Below are 5,349 nucleotides of genomic sequence, written 5' to 3' on the forward strand. Positions count from 1 at the left end.
GGCAGTGCCAGTGAACCGCAGGGGACAGGGGTGTCAGCAGCTCTGCCCTCCACATCCTCCAGGGGCTGTTGCACTGGACAGGAAGCAGGCAGCTCTGCTGGGACAGCACAGAGGGCTCCCCAGGGGCGGGGAGGGGTCCCCTGGCTTCCTAAGTGGCCTTGGGAACACCACTGTCACTAACTGCTCTCCCCTTCCTCCCCAGATCTGGAGTCACACATTGTATGCAACTACTCAAGTCTTACAGGTGCTGGAGCAGTTCCCTAGCAGCACCACCTCTATTTGCAAGAAGAGACAACGGAAGTGCAAGGGTCACTTTATGCATCTTTAGCGGTTTTGATTTTTATTTTTGGTTTATGTAAAAGCTGCTTTTTCTAATCTCCTGCCTCTCCCCACTACCCTCCTCTTAGCCACGGCCCTTCCAGCTTCACCCCTCCTCCTACCTGACCAGGCACTTCCTCTCTGCTCTTCTTCTTTCCTTCCCCAAGCGTCCATTCCCCGGGGATCCCGGTCTAGCGGCAGGTAGAGAGTGGGGGTTATTGCAGTGGTTCAGCTGAAGGCACGATTTCCGATTTCCTTTGAAAAGCCTAACAGATGTAGCCCTTGGGTCCAGGGTGGGAACTCAGAGCTGTTGAGCAGGCTCCATCTTTGGGGGATTGTTTCCTTTTTTTATTTTTCTCAAGATTAGTTTAGGACATTACCATGTCCTGACACAAATGAAATGTCTTCTGAGAACCATCGCAACAGATCAAGAACAAAACACCTGATTAGGTAGGAGTGTTCATAGCAGCTTAATACCCCAGGTGAGAACCTGGGAAAAACAGATTTTTGGGGGAGAACTTGGGGGTGTGGGGAGCACTGTGCGAGGGAAGAGGGAGAGAGGTGCTTGCCTGCTGGCTTTGGTTTGTAAGGCCTCTGGCTAGATTGCCTGGGCCTAGACCCTCTGATTTGCACAGTAATGTAAACTGACCTGGCACTTCCTCAGAAGGTGATTTTGACCTCAGACCTGCCAAGCAGCTGCAGGGTGGTGGGCTCCCAGCCTCCCAAAGCCTTGGACGGCCAGGTGCCCTGTGTAACCCAGACCTTGGCCCCTGGGCCCCCATGGACCCACTCTGATGAGGAGCCAGCTCCTGATTAGCGTGGGAACCTATGGCATTTCTCTCCCTTCCTTCTGCCCTTCCCAGTGCCAGAGCTCACCCATCTGTCCTTGGGGCTGGCAGGCAGGCCAGGCTCTTGGTTACCTTTAGCCACTCATGGCCAAAGTGAAGGAACCACATTCCAGATGGGTGCTGGCAGCTCTGAAGGTCAGAATAGTGAAGGAAAAGCAATAGCAATAAACATTTCATAGACTCATGGAACTGAAGGGACCTTAGCAATCATCTCATCCATTCCCCTATTTGACTGATGAGGAAGCTGAGGCCTGGAAAAGAGGAAAGGACTTCCCTAGATCTTGCAGTAAATTAGCATTAAATGCAGCCTTTCTACCTAGGGGCATGTTGCTCACAAAAATTTACCTAGGGATGGATTGGCTTGGTTTTGTAAAAATTAAGTCAGCAGTGCCCACATCTGGTGAGCTCTGGAACAGTATCTGTCTGGGTTTTTGTTTCTGTTCTTTTCCTCCCTAGACTCCAAAGGCAGGGGGAAGACTGGGCAGAGGTTACTTGGGAGCAGATGGCAGGAACAGAAATTGCAAATGAAGAAATAGCATTTGGAAATTCTGTGAAGACACCTGGAACTTATGTCCTGTACCTGACTCCAGCCCTAGGAGAATGAGCAGGTGTGCTGTCTGAAAGGAGGGTCCATGCATTTAGGACAGTAGCGCCTCATCCTGAGAGAAGAGGAGGACCAGGATGAGGCCTGGGAGAAGAGGGGTCCCTGGGTCAGGAGGCCCTGCTAGTCTCAGCTAGGAGCCTGGTTTGCTCCCCTGCACCTAGCACTTGGCTGGGCCAGGAGCCCCGCCTAGTGGGGGCAAGGACATTTTACTGTACAGAGTGGGATCATTGATAATACTTGGGACTTTTAAATAACTTTTTCAATTTAAATTCATGCAAATGTGGACATATCCCTATCTCTACCTCCCATCACTCCCTAAATCAGGAAAAAAATCAGAAACCCTTGGGCCAGGAGGGCAAAGCCCATCAGCATCCTCAGCCCAGAGTCAGAAGTTGGGGCCAACCTTCTTGGCCTGCCAGGGACCTGGAGGACCAGTAAGGAGAAACCCAGCTGTTCTGAATGGTCTGTCCCGGGTGCTGAAGTTTCATTTTAAAACAACCAAGTTTCCCAGTGTTAATCCATTTTTTGCAAATACCTCCTCCTCCTCTCTGGTTTGTAAGGGTGAAGATGGTTTTAGATTATGTCATACATATTTGGAAAATGCCAAAATAATAATAATAGTAACAGGAAACCTTGGCATTTATCTATCAGGTGCTTCATAGATTTCAGAGCACTTCACAGCCTTTAATTTACTGGCCCTGAGACAGAGAGACATGGTCAGAGTTATTATACCCACTAGACAAATGAGGAGGCTGGTTCTAGAAGGAAAGGGAACTTGCCCAAAGTGAGCAGAACACTGGCATCCTGACAGGCTTCCTGAACCTGCTGCATCCAGATGGGCTGCAGTAGAACCAGAGAGGAAGGAAAAAAGAGGAGACTTAGGAATGACCTTGTTACTTTCGTTCTTTCTACACCAGTAAGTAAAAACTAATGTCTAGTACCTTGCAGTTCACAGAACAATTTCACATCCATCCTCTGATTTAATCCTGTGAAATAGATTATTCCTCCCATTTGACTTAGGAAACAAACTCAGAAAAGCAAAGTGACTTGTCTATCTGCTTTCTCTCTCCCTCCAGTTTGACTTATACACAGGCTTGCAGACTGATGCATCTATGCTCTGCACCCTCTCTTAGCCCTAGTATGTAACTCAAGATCAAAGACAGGCCCCAAGGCATAACCAAGGCACAGAAAGGCTGTAGTCTGAAGAGCCCAGGCCCAGCACCCCTTTTATAGTATGAGCGTTGGAACCTCGTTCTCTTGCTCTGGTGGAGATCCACAAGCCTGGCCAGGCTAACATGACAGTGAACTGCAGTGCTGGCCCCGCGTGTAAATCCCTCTCCACCCCCTCCACTGCCTCTCCCCAGTACCACAGCTTGGTGGCCGGCATTGGGGGTATATAGATGGTTCCAGTCACCAGCCAACCCTTTTACCCCCACCTCCCTTCTATTTGACTCCCTCTCAGTAGCCTGGGGCCTGGGAAGCTGGAGTGCCCCCAATTTGCCACATTTTGAAAATGTTTTAAAAATGTCTTCCCCACGAGACAGGACAATTGCTGCTCCTCTCTCTCTCCTGGTAATGATCCTAAAGTGATATCCCCTTCCCTAAATATTGAACAAGGACATACACCTGTCCAGAGTGTTTTCATGTACAAAGTACTTTGACATTGATTGCCAAATTACCCATCTTAAAACTAAGTCTCAGAAGTCTTAAGACTTGCCAAAGGTCACAGAGCTCAAGAGAAAGAGCCAACACTTGAACTCTTCAGATCCTCTGCTCTTCCTGCTGGCACCTGCGGGTCTGAGTGGCAGGGGTGAGGAAGGGATGGCTTCCTGTCTGTCCCAGGGGTGAGACCAGGACCTAGAGACGGTGCAGAGTCCTGACTCCTTATCCCAACTCTTACCTCTGGCCACCCAAGTTGTTCCAAGTTTGAGGTATTTACTTCTAGAGGTCTGGGGGTGCTTCTTTGGAGGAGCTTGCTTTGTTCTGCATGGCCTCCAGCAGTGAATCGTGGGACATAAAGTAGGGCCGGCCTCTTGGTCACCAAGTTCTGGTGGTGGTGTGCAGACAGGACTAGGCCAGTCTTAGCAAGGCCCTGGCTTAGCCAGGCCTGGAGCCCTGCATGTCAGATTCCTCAGCTCTGCTCCATGGCCCGAGAGGGAGGGCAGAGAAGGCGTGGGTCTTGGGCACAGCACTCTGACTAGAATAACTTGGATCTCACCGTGGCATTTCTCCTCAATTGCAGTTGAAAGTGTGTGGCAGCTCTGCTTTTCCATCCTGCATTCTACCACATCACTGCAGGGGATGTGGTGTTCAGCCACATGCCAAGCTTAGCAATCCAGAGGGGTTAGGTCAGGCAGTGGAGTGGGCAGGCGGGAAGCAGGATCACAGTAGAAACTCAGCCCGGCTAACATCAGATTCCACACCTGAGCCCCTGAGAGCTCAGGCTCCATGGGCAGGTCAGGCTGCTGCAGGATCTGTCCTTCACCTGTCCATGTTCCCCTCTCCTAGAGAACTCATTTCTGAAATTAGGCATTACTTGGTTCCAGGGCCCAGCCGTCAAAATTTCTGGCAGGCCAGCTTCAACATTCCATAGCCAACCTCGCCCGAACCAGACTCGATCCCACTCACTCAGCTTCTTTGGTGGGTACTTTCTGTCTTGCATGCTGTTGCGTTCAGCCCAGTGGCCAAGTGAGACACACAGGAGTTAGGACTGGCTGTCCCAAAGCCTGAAGGGAAACTAGAGCGCTCACTCTCCTGTGGCTGCATCCGTAGTCCCTAAGCTCCTTGCGTGGCGGTGAGACCCATACCCATTCCAGCTCCTGGTACACAGGGGTGTTTTCCTTCCCGGAGAGAACAGATAGAACAGCTTTGCAGATAAGTACCAGCCCCTGGGAGTCAAATGGGTGAAATCATCTTTGAGCTGGACCCCAGCAAGACCAGCATCTGCAGGCTCCAGCCTTCCTCCTCCAGCCTGAGAATCGGGAAGAGTGGGACTGCCCAGAGACCACCTTCTCGGGTCAGCAGATTGTGTGCATCTAGGGTGGGACTTGAGCTTCTCCTCACCAAGGGGAGGCCAGACCAGGCCTCTAGCAACTTGGAGTTGTAATGACCTTTAAAGGCCCAGCGCCTGTCCCCCTCTCCTGTTTCATATCACCTGTTCTCATGGCATGTAACATCCCTGTGAGAGTATTGTATATGATTTTGTATTTTTTAATTCATTTTAATCTACAGGTTGGAATCTGATTTTTAAATTTTATTGGAATTCACATTTTAAAAGGAAAAACATTTAAAATAATAATAATAAACCTTTGACCAGTGTCTTCCAAGTAGTTGATCAAAGAACTTATAGGTGTTTTCAAAACACAGCCTGGAGTGCAAAGATGGGAAAGCCCCATGGCCTCGCTTGTGTATATGAAGTGTAAATCTGGTTTGGTTTTGTTTTGGATTCTTTTGGGATTTTGTTTTGTTTTGATCAGATAGTGATCATTCTGAAAGATTGAAGCCAAGAATTTGTAACTATGATATTTACTGTAAGCTGTAGAACATTCAATAACTATTAAAAAAAAGTTTCCCAAAAAA

At 49.3% G+C, this 5,349-nt stretch overlaps 1 protein-coding gene across 1 annotated transcript in view; it reads left to right on the top strand.

The window, feature by feature from the left end:
• Nucleotides 1–5,349, top strand: part of FAM168A (family with sequence similarity 168, member A) — a 54,401-nt gene extending 49,052 nt beyond the window's left edge. The window contains exon 8 of the mRNA XM_014540442.1: nt 203–5,349. The gene's annotated coding sequence lies outside the window, so the exon portion shown is untranslated. The remainder of the gene's footprint in view (nt 1–202) is intronic.

This window comes from Myotis brandtii, unplaced genomic scaffold, assembly GCF_000412655.1.
Source record: "Myotis brandtii unplaced genomic scaffold, ASM41265v1 scaffold244, whole genome shotgun sequence".
Lineage (NCBI taxonomy): Eukaryota > Metazoa > Chordata > Mammalia > Chiroptera > Vespertilionidae > Myotis > Myotis brandtii.